The sequence below is a fragment of the Schistocerca nitens genome, chromosome 3, assembly GCF_023898315.1.
Source record: "Schistocerca nitens isolate TAMUIC-IGC-003100 chromosome 3, iqSchNite1.1, whole genome shotgun sequence".
Classification (NCBI taxonomy): Eukaryota; Metazoa; Arthropoda; class Insecta; order Orthoptera; family Acrididae; genus Schistocerca; species Schistocerca nitens.
Genome location: NC_064616.1, coordinates 889830947 through 889849747, shown reverse-complemented (window position 1 = coordinate 889849747; position 18801 = coordinate 889830947). Strand labels below are relative to the sequence as shown.

General features: G+C 43.0%; 1 protein-coding gene across 1 annotated transcript in view; it reads right to left on the bottom strand.

The window, feature by feature from the left end:
- LOC126248942 (ubiquitin-conjugating enzyme E2 H) overlaps positions 1 to 18801 on the bottom strand; it is a 140508-nt gene that overhangs the window by 10353 nt on the left and 111354 nt on the right. The gene's annotated exons all lie outside the window — the stretch shown is intronic.

Here is an 18801-nt window from a genome sequence, read left to right as displayed (position 1 = left end):
TTGGTGATGTTCTCAACAATACCACTAAGGTAAAGCTCGAGTACAAGATCTGTCCTATGCACGCATCAAACAAGTCCTATTCCAATTCTGTCACACATCTTCTACCCGCGATCCTACCACAGGCAGGGCCACCTGTAAAGCAGTCGTGACATTGCCAAGAGCTCTGGTGCATGTTGTGTCGTATATTGGCAGTGTCGCTGGCTGGCGCACTGCGGTTTGCCAATTAAAAAACCAGCCACCAACAATTACTTGTTATTTAGTATTTATCATTTCTGGAAGGTTCTTGAAATATCTTATGTTTGTAATGTTTGTATATTCTGGAATATTCAATGTTTATTTTATATTTGTATAGATATCTGGACATTCTGACCAGAGTTCACTTCTATTCTGGCTGTATGTTGGAGTCAGCAGTAAATGCGCCTACAGTACTATGTATTGAACATTATTGATGAGCCTGCCTTTGCACTTGGACTTGATTGTGGTTTAGACGTGACACTCTGATGCACACAGAGGGTCTTCAAAATAACTACATCACCGTGGCTCCAATTGGGCAACGTAAAAGCCATCATCTATATGGACAGGAACTAGAATACTTACACTACTCCTAAGACCCGTATATTCCGTACACAGACGGATACAAAAAGAGCAGAAAGTCATCTGCACACCAGGCACCCATAAGTGTTTTCTGTAGACACTGGCCAGGACCCAATGATATGGTTGAAAGGATTTGATTGAGTAACGAAATACAACATGGTGTGTGTTTTGCAAACATGTACTTTTGTTTTGATGCACAGCCCAGCAGCGGTTCGAGAACAACAAAGAGGAGCTCAAAAGCTGGGACAAATTCCAGGCTGAACTGAAGAAAAAATTTGATGGCAATCTGGATTTGGTGGAACAGGGCTCCAATGTCATGGAGAAATGACTCAATCTTACTTACAAAATGTTTTGGCCCTATGACCCACTGTGAATCCTAACATGACATAAGCCATCTTGATGGAAGGCGTCGCAGAAGACATGTACCAGGCTCTTCTGGTAGAAAATGTCACAATGACAGAGAAATTTATCAAATCATGTCAGAAAACCAAGGAAACGCAATGGACAAGAGATAGACAAAAGAGGAATTACTGACTGCCACACACAGTCCCCACGTCAACTGTGGAATAAAACCATGAGCTGACCTCTCTCATACGGCAGATAGTAAGAGAAGAGATACTACAGTGTACGGCAGCCAGAAATGTTAGACCACGTACACAAAAGATAGCAGCCTTGAATGTCCACCTGATATATCAGGAGGTAATAGAGGATGTTGAAGAAAAAGTGTATCAGTCTTTAGCACCAGTCTTCGTCACCAGCCAAATACACAAGGAAGAATGGAATCTGGCACCTCTGACTTGAGATAAAGCTATCAAATTACAATGCAGCATCTGGCCACCTCAGGTAAAACACCTCCTACACCAAGTGTAATGCCCCGTAGAAGATAGGAATCTGGAGGACAGAGAACAACATGCCAATGTGTTCCTACTGCCACCACCATGGACATGATGTACGTTACTGCAGAAAAAGAAGGCAAGATTTCAACAACTATTACACCGTCACAACACACATCACAACAATTCCATTCACACCAGTCAACTGCAGGTCATTGTAAAGTTGACTTGTGGGATGAAGTTTACCAGTGTACCCTGGATGAGGTTGCTCCCCAACAGTCCACTGCCATTCTCTATCGCCATACAGACATACCAGCCACTTGCATTGCCACCAACTTCAAGTGAACTAGTTGGGCAACTGTCTATGGAGGTGAGGCCACCACATATGCAAATTGTCCATGAATGACAGTCACCAAGATGTCAGAAAAACTTGCTGATATCATTGATGACAAACTTTTCTGGGTGGTAGTCTACTCAGGGGTTTCCTTTTCAGAAATGTCGGATGCTTATTGTCAATGACAAAAGAAGACTATGTTGTGTGATATGAAAGGAATTGTACTGGATGTTATTCAAGATTGATGAAGCTACTCCAAGAAGCACACACGAAGATTTCTCCGAGTGGTGGCTTGTAGTTGAGGACACTGTTATCCCATCATCAATAAGATGAGTCCCAGAATCAATGAAGATGGACAGTTAAAAGTGTGAAGCCTTTGTCGACGGCACAAAGCTACTCGGGCGCACAAAAGAAATCTACATGCCATCACGATTGTAAGTAATATGAACTTTGATCACTAATTATCACGAGCAGACATGACTCATCCCTAAACATATGTCTCTTGGGACAACTGGACCTGTCCAGGAAGGGTAGCTAACTGCCATTGATGAAGAATTGTGTTCCACCACAACCACAGACAACACAAAAGAGAAAGTTGCTAACTGCCAATAGGATCTAGCATGACTGAACGTTGATGAGTAAAAGCCATTCTGTCTCAATTTATGGGTGCTTTCAAATGCAGAGTGGAGTAAAGACCAACCAAGTGGCCAATGACAAAACACTGTGTCAACACAGGGGATTAACCACCAATCGGCCAGCGCTCACACAATGTTGCAGGCTGAACAATGGGTAATGCAGATGAAGTAGAGTAGATGCTCCAAGATGACATCATTGAACCCTGAGTGTTCTTGGGTCTCCTCTGGTGATCCTTGTGAAGAAGAAGGGCAGCACATGGCGGTTCTGCATCAGCTACTGACAACTGAACTAAATCACGAATAAAGATGTCTATTCACTGCCGTACATTGATGACGCCCTACACAGCTCCAGAGGAGCAAAGCATTTCTCTACTATGGACCTGTAGCAGGCCTACTGGCAAATGGAGGTTGATGTGTCTAACTAGGAAAACACTGCCTTCATAACAACTCCTGATGGTCTTCATGAGTTCAAAGTTATGCTGTTTGGACTCTGTAACACCCCAACCACCTTGAAATGTATTATGGACAACCTGCTTCGACATCTTAAATGGGCTACATATCTTTGCTATCTGGATGACACTGTCTTTTTTTAAAGACATTTTAAGAAATCTGAGCTGGCTGACAACCATGTTGAAGTGTATTAACACTGCAGGTCTTGGCCTGAATTTGAAAAGTGCCTCTTCATTGCCCAAGAAATAAAAATCTTTAAGCACTTAGTGAATGCCAATGGAGTCCTTCCCAATCCAGAGAAAATAAGAGCAGTTAGATTTTCCAATTTGTGATGTGAGAAGTTTTCTCGGAATATGCCCGCACCACCAGTGATTCATAATGAACTTTTGTCACAGCAGGACTACTGCAGGTAGACACCACATTGTCCTGGAACAAGGCAACAGAATGATCTTTCCTAGTCCTTAAGGAGACACTAGTCCTTAAGTCCTTACAGGAGATCATTTCCAGTTCTAGCACAGTATGTCGAGAATGCTGACAAAGACCACATGCCTTTAGTGATTTTGGAGTAGGAGCAGCTCTAGAACAAATTCAGGATGTCACTTAAAAGTTGACAGCTTATCCTTCCAGAGTACTTGCCCAGTCTGAGATGAACTACTCTATGACTGAGAAACAGGTCCTTGCAGTTGTTTGGACATTCATCAAGTTCAGGCCATATATATTTGGCATATGATTCACCTTTGTGACACACCACCAATCACTATGCTTCCTGACTAACCTGAAGGATATGTCAGGTTAGACAGACTGGCAGTATGGGTACTGAGGCTTGGCAGTATGGGTACTGAGGCTTCAGAGGCATGAAGTCACAGTGGCATACAACTGGCTTTCATGGAATCCTTTGGCTGAATGTAGCAGTGTGGATGAAATCTGTCATTGCTGCACTAAATGCCATTGCTCCTAAACAGAGAGAAAATACAGCACTGAACCACAGAAGCCTTGCAGGAGGAGGAACTGACAAAATGTGAACTACAATTAATTATTGCGGCATTGTATATGAGGATCTATGATCTGACAGGGTGGAAATGGAAGCTTGTAATCACAGCTCATCTACGGCCATCTATAGTGAAGGTTTTCCACGATGCTTCAACATATTGTCACCTGGGATTTGTGGGACTATAGACTGAATGAGACTTAGATATCACCACCATTGTTCAAGTCTCTACTAATCCATTAGAGACAATCTGAGCCACTGTAAGGCATGCACATGCTGCAACTGCCTCTGAGGCATCTGGTACCAATCCGCTTGCAGCAGTGTCATTCCACGAGATTGGAATGGACCTCTTGAGGAGGTTCCCAAAATTGACAAATTGGAGTCAATGGATAACTGTCTCTACTGATTACCTCACTTGCTATGCTCTCACCGAAGCTGCATCTACTGCCGAAGCTCCAGAAACTGCAAATTCTTTGTGGAAAAGAATACTTTGAACCACAGAGTACCCCAAGTGATGATATCTGATCATGGAAATGTCTTCCAGTTCAATCTACTATCAGGGGTAATTTCACATTGCAAAATTGCACACAGAAAGAGAACCATTCACCAGACATAGAGAAATGGCCTGACAGAATATTTTAGTGAGACACTGGCAGATATTCCATATGTATGCCAATGTCAACTGGATCAGGATACAATACTGCCTGATGGGACATTGGCATAAAACACTGCAAAGCAAGACACTACATCTTTTACACTGTTCTTTCTGTTGCACGGTCACGTGACCAACACGACAATGAATAAATTTTTCCCAGTTTATCTGGTTAGTACTCAAGATGACTACACGAAACACTTAATCACCAAGACCGAAGAAGTGAGATAGCTCGCTGATATACAGACTCTGGGTTCCCACAAGAAAAATGAAGAGATATACAATGGCAAGCCCAGAATATTTTTTGGGTTTACACACCTGTGCAGAAAGTAGGACTATCGGAAAAGTTACTTTGGGCCATATGGCATCCTCCATCACTTTTCAGACATCACATATGAAGTCTAGCACTATGATCCTTCATCAAGAAGGCAAACATGCAAAGATATTGTCCATGTCCTCTATATGAAGCCCTACTCCAGTCCAGAGGTGCTGATTGATGATGGGAGGCTCAAGGGAACTGAAGACCTATTTGATGGTTCTGAAACTTCAATGGAAGGGCCTAGTTTCATAGTGAAGAGGGTGTAACAACACAACTAGAACATGAGGATCTGCCAGCATTGCCATACAGAGGACCACTGCTGAAGTCTAGATCCAGGCTCCAAAGAGAACTTCTGGAACAGCATTTAACAGTTTCTCTCTGATAGGGAGCAATGCTACAAGCTCTTGTGCATGCAGTGTGGCACAGTGGTTACAGACACTGGTTGGTGAACTGCAGGCAGCCAGTTCACCTCAGATGACCTGCAATTATTTATTATTTATCTTTCTGGAATATTTGATGTTTGCATAAATATCAGCATTCTGGAATATTCGTGGCTTGTATAACTAGCTGCAATCTCCGTCGAGAAGTTCAGTTCTGTTCTGGCTATAAGCTGGTGTCAATAATACCGTATTTACTCGAATCTAAGCCACACTTTTTTTCCGGTTTTTGTAATCCAAAAAACCGCCTGCGGCTTAGAATTGAATGCAAAGTAAGCGGAAGATCTGAAAAATGTTGGTAGGTGCCGCCACAACTAACTTCTGCCGTCGAATCTATGCAGCGCTACACAGGCATGCTTTGCAGGCACAAAGATAAATACAGGCACCAAAACCTCTGCGTCAGTAAATAACCGACAAGAAAGGTAGAAGACGAGCTTTTTCCCTCCGCCCCAAGTTTCGATCACTGCATTTTCATACATTATCCAACAAAGTAAATAGAAATTCGGTGTTGTTCGTCTTCGAATGTAGCAGCCTCTCAAATATTCGTAGCAACAAAAATAAATTTCTTTACACAGAAATACCAACAATGGACAAAGCTTTAGGAGTTGCACGAGTTGATACGCTGGGGCTCATTAAGATTTCACGTAGCGGAACCTATTGCTTTGTGGAATTTTTGTGAAGTGCTTGTTGGTGTTAGTGAACCATAATGAAGTTCTTTCATTATAGTGCCGAATTCAAGAGGGGAACAAAGCTCTAATCGTGCTGCAGGTCTGCGATACGGGATTGTTAAGAGCAACGTCAGGCAATGGCGACTGCAGAGAGACAAATTATTTGAATGTTCAAGTAGCAGGAAAGCATTTAGTGGGCCAAAGTGTGACCGATATCATGCAGTAGAAGTTATTTTAAATGAATTTGTTAAGGAACAGCGTCAGAAATTCCTGGCTGCGAATGCCGAAATTTTAAAGATTAAGGCACATGAAATTGCTAGAGAGCAAAAAAATCGAAAATTTTAAGGTTAGTTGCAGCTGGATTGATCTGTTTATCAAGCGCGGGGTTTTTCACTTCGGAGGCGAACTTCAGTTGCACAGAAGCTGCCGAAAAATTCTGAAGAAAAACTTCTGGAATTTCAACGCTTCATAATTAGGTGGCGCACAGAAAAGCAATACCTTCTTGGTCAGATAGAAAATGCTGACCAAACTCCCGTATATTTTGACATGCCGTCAAATTATACAGTTGACGCCAAAGGAAATAAAGACATACGTGTTCTTACATCAGGGGGTGATAACAGCGGATGTCCGTCATGCTTGCTTGCACAGCGGAGGGACATAAATTACCCTCATTCATAGTTTTCAAGCGAAAGACTTTACCGAAATCTGAAGTGTTTCCAAAAACTGTAATTGTATGAGCAGACGAAACTGGGTGGTTTTCAGAGGACATGATGCTGGAATGGATTAGGCGTATGTGGAATCGTCATCTTAGCTCAGTGCTTGGTCTACACAGTCTGTTGGTATTAGATGCGTACGCAGGCCATACAACACCTGCAGTAAAACTAAAATTAGACGAAAGCAAAACGGACGTGGCAGTAATTACAGGCGGGATGACATCAATTCTGCAACCACTTGACATCTGTTTGAATAAACCATTTAAGGACAAGCTTAAACGCATGTACACAGACTGGCTTTGGAAATGCGCCAGACAACTGACACCAACAGGACGCGTAAAATGCACAAGTTTGTTGCAAGTGTGCCAATGGATGTATGATGTATGGAAGTGTGTTCCAAATCAGACTGTGCAACAAGCATTTAAAAAGTGTTCGATATCCAATGCAATAGATGGTATGGAGGACGATGCTCTATATGAAGAAATGAGCAACAAAGAATCGAGTGAGAGTGATTCAGAAGCATGATTGATATTTTAAACATTTTGTATAAGATGTATCACAAATCTAATAAAATTTTGTTTTAAATTTCAGTGTTTAATTTCTAAGTTATATTCATTCTTATTTTTATAAGTGTTGCTACTCTGCACTGCAAAGGATAAAAAAGCACGGAGAGCTGCATCAAACCAGTATATGGACTGAAGACAACAACACACTGTACATTTGAAGTCATCACTAAAAATCTACTAAGAAAATCCGACGAGCAAGGCCGACTGGGCTGTATGTCAATATGACCAACTCTACATTCTGAATTTTTTCCTACCTGTGACAAGAGATGGTTGATAGTAGGAACTTTTATGAATCGTGGATCACATGCAGTATTCTCTTCACCATAAGAATAATACGAATGTAAACATTATGCAACACACTCATTCATGTTTGCTGCTATCTCATTTAAATCCTTTCTGCCTAATAAAGTTCGAAAGTAGAGTGAGACAACAGCAAACGTGGAAGAATATACATATCATGTCGTGTTTATATTCGTATTGTTCTTATGCTGAATAGTGATACAGTCAGAAATGAAGTATAGGAACTGACTAGATTTTTAAATCTAAGATGACTAATTTCTGTGCAGAATGTAATGTACTAAAGAGGCGTCTGCAAAGATTTTCAAACGGAGAAAATTTTTCGCTAAACTCTCGTTCAGAACATCTTCTATCATACACAGTCTATTATTTGGTTCTTGTTGATCATTATCAAAGAAATCAGCAGTGTAAATAACAACAAATAGCAGTGTCTTGCCATTGTTTCGCTAATGAGACAATTCCTCTCTCTTTTTTTTAAGCGGTGGTAGCGCGCACAAAAGCAACCCATGCCGCGAGCGGCGACGGGTCGTAAACACTCATTATCAGAATGCGACAAACAATGCACGACACAGTACAATAATGCATTGTCAGCTTAGAGTGATGTAAACACCTATAACAAAGAGAACGGCACTTATCAGGTCAAAGCAAAATAAGCAATCGATTCAAACCAGACGAAGCACGTGAAGAAGGAAGGGTACCCGTACAAATACGGACGGACCGCCTGATGCATAGCAATTGCTACCTGGTAAAGCTTAACTGCTAAGCTTACGACTCGAACCAAACTACTGTAGCTGTATCTTCATCCATGCGACCTAAATTGTGTCTCGTGTTACAATGAACCAACATCGTTTCGATTTGGAGGTGCGGTCTGAAACTTTTCTCTCCCCTCGGATTTCGAGTCTCAAAATTCAGGTGCAGCTTAGGTTCGGGAAATTTTTTCCCCTCGATTTCAATTCTCATTTTTCAGGTGTGGCTTAGATTCGAGTAAATACGGTATATGTGCTTTCAGTGCTAAGTGTTGATCTGTACTGACAAAGCTGCCTCCAGATTTGGACTGGACTGAGGTTTAGACATGACAATATACAAGGTCTGTTTTATCTTCTGCGTGACCTTTTATGTGGATATGCTCCCAGCCAGCTGACCGCCTGAATGAATGACTACCACCAACCTGTATCCAATGCAGAGTTACCATCTACTGGTGGACCAAGCTTTAACACAAAATGTTTGACTTCACTGGCTGCTCACTACCCCTGCTACGGGCATCACTTCTCTTCTCCCATCAATAATAGCTTCTCTGAATACGAAGATGGGAACTGTCCTTAAAACATGCCCCTGTCCCACACCCATTTCCAATCTTTTACACACTCCCTTCCCCAATGCACCCTTTCTACATTCATACCCTCTGTGCTGCACTTCCCCCCCTCTATTCTATACCCCCTCCCTGTCCACCTCTCCATACCACTTTGCACCACACACAATGCCCCCCCCCCCCCCCCCACTGGCACCAGAATTAACTCATTGGTGCCACCTTCGTATCTCATGCACTTGCTGCCTCTCCCACCAACCTTCTCTCCCATTCCTTGGTTCTGTGTGTGTGTGTGTGTGTGTGTGTGTGTGTGTGTGTGTGTGTGTCACACCAGTTAGCTCTGGAGGACGAATTGGCTGAAAGCTTAGTATTATTTTCAATCTTATTTATGTGCCTGTTAATCACTTAATGCCTCAACTATATGATGAGCTGCTATCCTTGCCCCTTCCATTCATCTGTTACATTACATTATCAGAGTAGAGTACACATGACTTCTGAAATTTTCCCGGCATATTTCTTCTTCTAATAATTTCCGGGTATGCAGCCGTGGCAGAATGTCGACGGGATCCGGCTGCATACCCGGAAATTATTAGAAATAGAGTACACATGTCCACGCACACATGCTCAACCTGCCCCCCCCCCCCCCCCCCCCCCAAGTTTCATTTGCCCACTTCAAAGTAGTGGAGGTGCTTTGAAATGATGGCAGTTCTATCATGTTTAAAAATCAGCTGGATTTTGTACCCGCACTTCCAAGCACAAATGTTTGCACAACCACATCTCACCTGGCTTTGTATCAAACAAACAACTCTCATGGTTGATTTCTTAAAAGCCATAGCAAATGATGCTGCAGAAGGCAAAGGATGGATGGCCTTTCACATATTTTCTTTATTCCACATATGGAATCCATATCATAGCTTTGATTCACTGAATCTTGTTCAACATGAAAACACACAAGAAACACACCTACAGCATAAGCAGTGTCTACATAAACTTGAGCACACTTCTGAACACGAAGTCCTTAATGGCTTTTTGCCATTTTTCCAAGTTGTTTATCCCTTACAAGAAAATAGTGAATTTAAGTTCAGCAAATGACGTTTTATCTCATGATAAATGAACTGAACCTGGCTATGACCCACTGCACAAGATGATACATTCCCAGGAAACAGTCTACACTAATTTTCAGCATGCATATATGCCATCTCAGAATGTCACTATAGACGAAAGCACGTGTAACTTTAGTGACCACAAATCTTTCAAGCAATACATGTGAAATAAGCCAAATAAATACAGTATAAAGCTACACATTATCACGAGAGTCAATGCAAACACGGATTACACTGTGCAATGGAAGATCCCAAATTTCATCTATGCTTACTCAGATACACCACAAGCCATCGTAAGGTGCACGGTGGAGGGTACCCTGTACCATTACTTGTCATTTCCCCTCCTGTTCCACACGCAAATAGAGCAAAGGAAAAATGACTGCCTGCACACCTTCGTATGAGCCCTAATTTCTCATATCTTATCTTCGTGGTCCTTCTGCGTGATGTATGTTGGCGGGAGAAGAATCGTTTGGCAGTCAGCTTCAAATGGCAGTTCTCTTTTCTTAATAGTGTTTCCCAAAAAGAATGCTGCCTTCCCTCCACTGATTCCCACTGGAATTCCTGAAGCATTTCCGTAACATGTTTTGTTTGAACCTATCGGTAACAAAGGTGAACAAATGTTTGGGAACCAAGGAGCTGTTTTAGCTCTTTAGAAGGATAAATGAAAAATACACACAATATACTCGAGGACACAAACAAGTTAGGTGTTCATTTGTGTTACCAGCACTTACATTCAGGAGATGACATTCCAGTACTGCTGACATGCACATTTTAAAGTGAAAACACTAATCCTAGGTTCCAGAACTGTAGGTTGCTTCCTTATGGAGGAAAGTGGGAAAAGCTGGGGAGGGTTAGGAAGGAGTGGCAGGTCACTCGGACATCAGGGTGGGAGGGGCCTATCTGTTGTCAATGCAAGTATGTATCTCATCTTGGTGTCTTAGTGGTGTGCAACTCCTTTCTAAGATTGCCTAATCTATTCCACTTTCCTCCATTAGTAAGAATGATAACACATGGAATTTGAGCAAATGAGATCTTTAACCCATTAATAAATCCTCATCTCTCTCAACTGCCTCTGGACCACATATATGTCTGCTCCAAATACAGTAAATTCAACTGAGATCAATTATGGAAGGACAACCAGGAAAAATAAGTGAACACCCAACATTGTCTCATAATTTATACTCATCAGTAGAGGTGCAGCAGTCAGGATGGTTACTTCAAATTAAGTAAAACAATTTTTAAAACCGAAATTATGGGCTTCCCATAATCTTTCAATGATTTATTATTTTGTCTCTTATTAATATCCTGTTCTGTATCTCATTAATATCGAGGGGAGAAACTAACAATGCAAACCTTTAACAGTTTCTCTTGGATCAAAAATCTGTTTGCTTCATTTCAGTCACAAAAAACCTCACTCAACAGCCAGTTAAGTAATTGTGCCAGAGAGTGGTGACTGTGATGTTGATCACTTTTTATAAAAATGTTACAAAGTGAACAGAGCGGGGCAAAATTTATTTGAATGATTAATACAGAGGAAAATAATTATTTTTTGAACACATGGAGTGGAGTGATTTTAATTTAAAATTGTTATTTACTATTAGTAAATGACAAAAATATGTATCAAGCCATTATTCATTTACAAAAATAAAAGTATTTACCCATAATTTTTAATAAAAATATATATGAATAAAATATAAATTTCCAATCCAAAAACATTTGTTGCCTCCTTGCCACATCTTGAAGTATGTAATTTTTATTGCTTTTATATTGGCTTTCAGAACAGAAATTCTGTTTCTCAGAAAGTCTGTTTAATACTGAAAGGGTTACCACTGTGGCATATGAAATATGTTCAGTACATGCTGAGGAGGGTAAGAGTATCTTGTATTTTAAAAAACCATTTATTTCAATTTAACAAACCAAGACCAACCAAATTACGATATTATTCAGTTAAAAATTGAGAAATCGTCAATTCTGCTTTAGTTTTTGGTGAATAACTTTGCTGTTGTTCCAAGTCAGATTCAACATGTGACTTTTATTCAACACTAAAAAACAAAAGTTTTCTGTATCACATTTTCAGACTAATCATCAAACTTCAATACTTCTTTCATTACTGTATGTCTGAACTTTATTGTAGGCTCCATTGATCATTCAGAGCAATATGGGGAAGCCTTTGTTTTTATACTGTGGGCAATACAGTATTCATCAGTTACATTACATTATATGAAGAAAGGTGACAAACTTTCAAATTGTGTCTGGACACACTCTCCATAGAAAGATGCCAGTGTGCAGCAATATTAAAGGGGACTATTCTCCAGTTTGTACAATCTTCAAGCCCTGTACTATAAATTGTTATACTTTTTTTTTCATCTTGCCGTGCATACAGATATTCAGTAATAGTACCAGAACATGGTATGAACCTTTTACTGCACTCACAACTGACTATCTCTTACTTTTTCAAACACAAAGCTATATGCAACTGCATAGACTTAGCTCAGATCGAATAAATTTTTTTCACTGCACTGTAAAACATAATTTTGTAATGCCAGGCTTAATCAGTTTGTCCTAATACACTTGCAATTATTTTGGATGGCTTTGGATGTGAAGCAGCATTTCTCAAAGTGTTCCAGTTCAATATGGTTTTGATAATCATTTCAGAGAGAATTAACTGAAATGCTTTGCAAAACAATATTGAACTGGAATGCTTTGAGACATGCTGCATCACATCCAAAGTCATCCAAAATAATTGCAAGTGTATTAGAGCAAACTGATTAAGTCTGGCATTACAAGATGCATTAGTTTTTACAGTGCAGTGAAAAAATTTATTCAATCTAATTACATAAATGTTTCAGGGTGGGGGTGGGGTTGGGGGCGCATGTGAGTGTGCACAGGACATCTAAAGTGTTGTGATGATAATACTGTGGCCTCTACACATCTTTTTTGAGTGTAAGTAGTTGCACTGTGACTTTATTACTGTAGGTGTGGGTTCCATTACAACTGTGACAAGTTACTATATGAGTTATTGTTGAGGTTACAATTGATGCACAATGGGCTATGACTCTGGAAAACCCTCTTCTGTGGCTGCCCATTCGTTCAAAGTCATGTACATGACTATCTACTTTCTGCTTCTTTCAATTATTATATTTCAAAAACTGGTTCAGATGAATTTTTGTATGTGTTCTTCAGTTAATTAGGTTCATATTATAAATATGAATTGTTTAGGATCCTGCAGAATTTAATAAAAAGTGGGTGTTCCAACAACACTGAATTAGCACTTCTCTCAATTTGTACATTTTCAGTTCAAACTTTCAAGTGAAGCATCTTCACCTAAGCCGCTTGATGTCACAAATTTAGAAAAGTTTTAAATTTAAAGTATGTTGACTAATACCAATTATTTAGTTTCTATTCTGTCACCCATTTTGTAACACTATAATTGAGCAATTCTCTCCTGTTAACAAACAGGCACACATCCGATAGCATTACCATTCGTAGCACAACCAACGAAGAAATTACTGTAGATTAAAGTCTCTATCAGCTTCTTGTGTTTACTTAGTTACATATAGTGCTTTTGCATGTTAGTGGTAGGGCGAAGGAGGAGGCAAGAAAGTACTGGCTAGTACATAGTCGGTTTAATTGGGGCATGCACATTTTCCAACTTACAAGGCAAATTGCTTATGGAATATTTTTACCTTGTATTTCTTACTTTGTATAAGAAATTAATACATCATTTACCAGACTGACGCACAGGAACAAACATCAGTTCTATGTGAGAAACTGCTAATCAGGAAGTAAATACTGTGAATGTAGCAGCTATTGTAAACTGCTGACACCAACCACAAGCTCCTATGGTGGACAGTGTACAGCATCTTCAGGTAGTTACAGGGTAACAATTATTGAACTATATGAAATAAAATCGTCATAACTTCTGAACGGTTTGCATTAGGATGTTCGAACTGCATGGTTGGCCGCAGGGCATGAAGGGAATTAGTATACGCATGCACATGCCCCTTGTTGTTGGCCATTTGCACGCAAAAACAACAACATACAGCGTGTAGAGCGCTTGTGAAGGCCTACAATTCGAGCAATAACAGCCCAACTGTGGCTCAAAGGAAGTTTGCTACTGAGTTCAAGCTGAAGATAACCGGTCCAAGTGTGCTAACAATCAAGAATTTGATTCGCAAGTTTGAGAGAACGGGTAGTGTTCGTGACGACAGTGTTGGGAATGTTGGTCATCCAAAAAGGGTGAAAACGCCTGAAAACATCGTGAAGGAACATGCTGTGTTTCAAACCAGCCACAGGAAATCGATCAGATGAGCTGTGGAACAGGTGGGAATCAACCAGGAAACACGGCTATAAATTATTGTCGAACACCAGCATCTGTTCCCATACAAAATTCAAACCCATCAGCTATTAAGTCCCAGGGCCATGGAACAGCAGTTTCACCAATGCTATTGTCCACAGAATTGACGAACAAGACTTCAAATGTGAATATGGTTTAGTTTACCAACGAGGCCCAGTTTCATTTGGATTGGTTTGTCAATAAGCAAATATGGCATATTTGGGGGACTGAAAATCAGCATTTCGTGATCAAGAAGTCTCCTCACCCTCAATGGGTGACTGTGTGGTGTGCAATGTTCAGTCACAGAATAATCAGTGCGATATTCCTTGACAGCACGGTGACTACCGAACAGTATGTGAAGCTTTTGGCAGATAATTTCAACCCCATTATCCAAAGTGACACTGATTTCAGCAAGATGTGATTCATGCAAGACGGAGCTCAACCCCATCGAAGCAGGAGTGTGTGTGGTGTCCTGGAGGAGCACTTTGGGGACCACATTCTGGCTCTGGGGTACCCAGAGGCCACTGGCATGAGTCTCGATTGGCCACCATATTCTGAATACATGTGACTCCTTTTTGTGGGGCTATATTAAAGACAAGGTGTACAACAACCACCCCAAAACCATTGCCGAGATTAAAACAGCCGTTCAAGAGGTTATCAACAGCATTGATGTTCAGACACTTCAGCGGGTCATGCAAAATTTCACTATACATCTGCGCCACATCATCACGAAAGATGGCCGGCATATCGAACATGCCATAACCTAAATCCGAATATCTGTAGTGACTTTTACATGTTGAATAAAGTGTGTGCACATTGTAGTTTGTAACTAATTTATGTTTTTTTTTCTCATGAAATTCAATAATTGTCACCCTGTATCTACACAACCGCAGCCTAGGTGGGATCAAAGGTGTGTGTGTGTGTGTTTGAGGTTTACGGGCGCTAAACAGCGGGGTCATCAGCACCCAAACGCATAAAACCAGGAACACATGCAGTGAAGGGACTAAGACGGACAGCGAACAAGGGGAACAGCTAAAAGACACAGACCTGACACAGTCCCAAATCCTCACATACAGAGGCAAAACAAGAGGAGAAGGAATGCACTAAAAAAGGAAAGGAAACAAGGAAGGGAGGACAGAAACTGAAGGGAAACGAGGAGGTATTGGTGACTGGCGGACCTCTTACCTAAAATCTGGGTGAGCCAGTCATCCAGCAGCACATTAAAACCCTCTCCCTAAAATCCGAGGCAACAAATTGGACAGGACACAAAACCGTAAGACCTTAACCACAGTCGTTGCGCCGTCTTGCAAAATAGAGGGCAAATCCGGTGGCAAAGAAACCACCGCCCTCTGGTCAGAGAATAAAAGACAGTCAAGTAAAATGTGGCGGACAGTAATCTGGACGCCACAAGCACTGCAGATTGGGGGATCCTCCCGCCGGAGTAAGAAACCATGTGTGAAGGGACTGTGCCCGATGCGGAGACGAGTGAGGAGAACCTCATCCCGCCTGCATGACTGGTAGGATGTACGCCATGGCCGCGTGGTGGCCTTGACCAGACGCAGCTTATTGTCACCGACTGCCAGCCGCTCCTCTTCCCAGTGACGCATAACATGAAAACGCAGGAGGGAGGTAACAGCATGGAGGGGGACGGCACAGTCAACAACGTGAGGGAGGGAATGTGCATCTTTGGCAGCCACATCTGCCAGTTCGTTTCCCCTAATACCCACGTGCCCCGGCACCCAGCAGAAAGAAACCTCCTTCCCCTGCCGTTGCAGGTGGAGTAGGGCATCATGGATGTTCTGGACGACCGTATCCGCTGGATACAAGTGTTGAATGGTCTGAAGGGCACTCAGGGAGTCAGAACAGATGAGGAACTTACGACTGGGAACACATCTCATCTGCTCCAATGCCCGCAGGATCGCGAACAATTCGGCATCAAAGATGGTAAACACCGCAGGAAGCCGTAACTTGACGACTCGATCAGGGAAAACAACAGCACAACCAACAGAGTCCCCCTGTTTAGAGCCATCCGTAAATACTGGTACATGGTCCGGATGCTGGTGTAAAATATCGGAAAATAAGGAGGTAAAAACAAACGCAGAAGGGCAGCTCCTCCGGTACTCCGACAAGTCTAAAAGGACGCTGGGCCTCTGGAGCAACCAGGGAGGGAGACGAGTAAAACCCAGTCGTTGGGGGGCCACACGCTCCACACCAAGGGACGCAAGCAAATGCTTGGCACGAATCCCAAATGGTCTCATTGCCCTGGGACGACTGGAAAAAAGAGACATTCCATAGGTGGTCGGGCAATGGTAGGGTATGCAGGGGAGGTAGGACAGGCAAGGAATTGACACACCCGTCACACCATGAGGAGTTTCCGCCGGATGGCGAGCGGCGGTTCCCCTGCCCCAGCACACAGGCGGGGGATGGGACTAGTACGGAAGGCACCAGTGGCCAGCCTGATACCCTCATGGTGTACTGCGTCAAGAATCTTCAGATACAAAGGCCTTGCGGACCCATACACGGTGCAACCATAGTCAAGACGCGATCAGACGAAAGCCCTATAAAACTGCAGCAGACGCGCCCGATCTGCTCCCCAGGACCGATGGCTCAGACACTTCAAAATATTCAGTGCCTTCAGGGCCCGCACCTTGAGGTCTTTAAGGTGAGGCAACCACGACAACTTGGAATCAAAAGTGAGGCCCAGGAACCTCACAGTGTCTTTAAAAGGAAGAATGGTGTCCCTCAGACGCAATTCAGGGGAGGTAAAAAGACGTCGAGAACAATTAAAATGAACACACACACATTTGTCTACAGAAAAGGTAAAACCCGTCTTCGCAGTCCATGCCTCTAACCGCTTTATCGTAAGCTGCAACTGCCGACTAGCAGTGACAAGACTAGAGGAAGAACAGAAAACAGCAAAATCGTCCACAAACAAGGAGCATTGGGCAGGACTCCGGATAGTGGACGCGATACTGTTAATGGCGACGGCAAAGAGGGTGACACTTAAAACGCTTCCCTAAGGAACACCATTCTCCTGCACGTACAAATCAGAAAGCGCAGTACCAACCTGATATCGAAAGAGGCGGTGGGAAAGAAAGGACCGAATGAAGATGGGGAGACGGCCACGAAAGCCCCACTGATGGAGTTGATTGAGGATAAGGCGGCGCCAAGTAGTGTCATACGCCTTATTAATATCAAAGAATACACCTAGACAATGCTGGTTACGTAGGAAGGCCTGCTGGATGGCCGCCTCAAGCAGGGTCAAGTTGTCGATAGTGGAACGACATCTCCGAAAGCCACACTGAGAGGGGGTAAGGAGCGGTTGACCATGCATTCCAACGTCTTCCCGACACAGCTCGTCAAAGCAATACTCCGATAACTACTGGGATGCGTTCGGTCCTTCCCTGGTTTGAGGAGGGGAATCAAAACCGCCTCCCTCCACTAGTCAGGGTATGTGCCGGATAACCATATCATATTAAAACAATTCAGGAAGACAGCGCCGAATCCAGTTCCCACATTGTGAAGGGGCAGTTGTAGGGTTTCGAATTTGGAGACCGGAAGTCCAAGTGACCCCTCTCGATGGCACTGCGGTACCGGCAGAAATCTGGATCACAGTTAATAGTGGCGGTAGATGCTGCAAAATGCATGGCCAGTGTCTGGACAATGTCTCTCGGCGCCGTGAGAAGACTTCCCTGATGCAGCAATGCCGTGACAGGTAGCTGGCCGAGTTTCCCGGAAATCCTCCTGATGGCTTCCCATACTTTCATAGAACTAGTGGAGCGGGAGATGGAGTTCAAGAACGATTGCCATGACCGTCGTTTGCCCTCTTTAATCACTCGTCGCGCTTTGGCACTTGCCACCCGAAAGGCCGCAAGATTGTCAGCTGAGGGACGGCACTTGAAGCGGCGCAGAGCTGCATGGCGGGCTCGGATGGCTGAGCGGCACTCAGTGGTCCACCAAGGGACAGGACGCCTCTTGGGATGACCGGATGACCGTGGGATTGACAATTCAGCAGCATGGGAGATCACGGCTGTAACATGGTCTACCCATTCGTGGACGCTGGCACGGTGTTCCAAAACAGCCAGTTGGCTGAAGTGTCCAGTCAGCTCTGCAGACGTGCCACCGGGGCGGCACTGGTAATGCCACAGCCTCATCCAGGAGGCGAATCCAAAGGGGGAAGTGGTCACTAGAATGGAGGTCAGCAGCAACCTCCCACAGAGCAGAATCCGCGAGTGCTGGAGAGCAAAAGGAAAGGTCAATAGCTGATGACGACCCAGAAGCAGTACAGAAATGAGTGAGAGCACCAGAGTTGAGGATGCACAGTTCTTGCGGGGAGAGCTGCAGGTTTCAAAACAACCGCAGCAGCACAAGTGCACTGGCAAACACAGGTATTAGTGCTAACACTAGCAACCTCCGTTTGCGTAGCAACAGTGGCCATTTGTACCGGTTTTTTCAGAGCGGAAGCGAAAGATGTCATAAATACAGGAGGTTGCATGGCCTTAAAGAGCTTCTTGGCCTCACCGTAGGGGATGCGCTTAGATGTTTTGATCTCCTGGATCTTCCGTTCGTC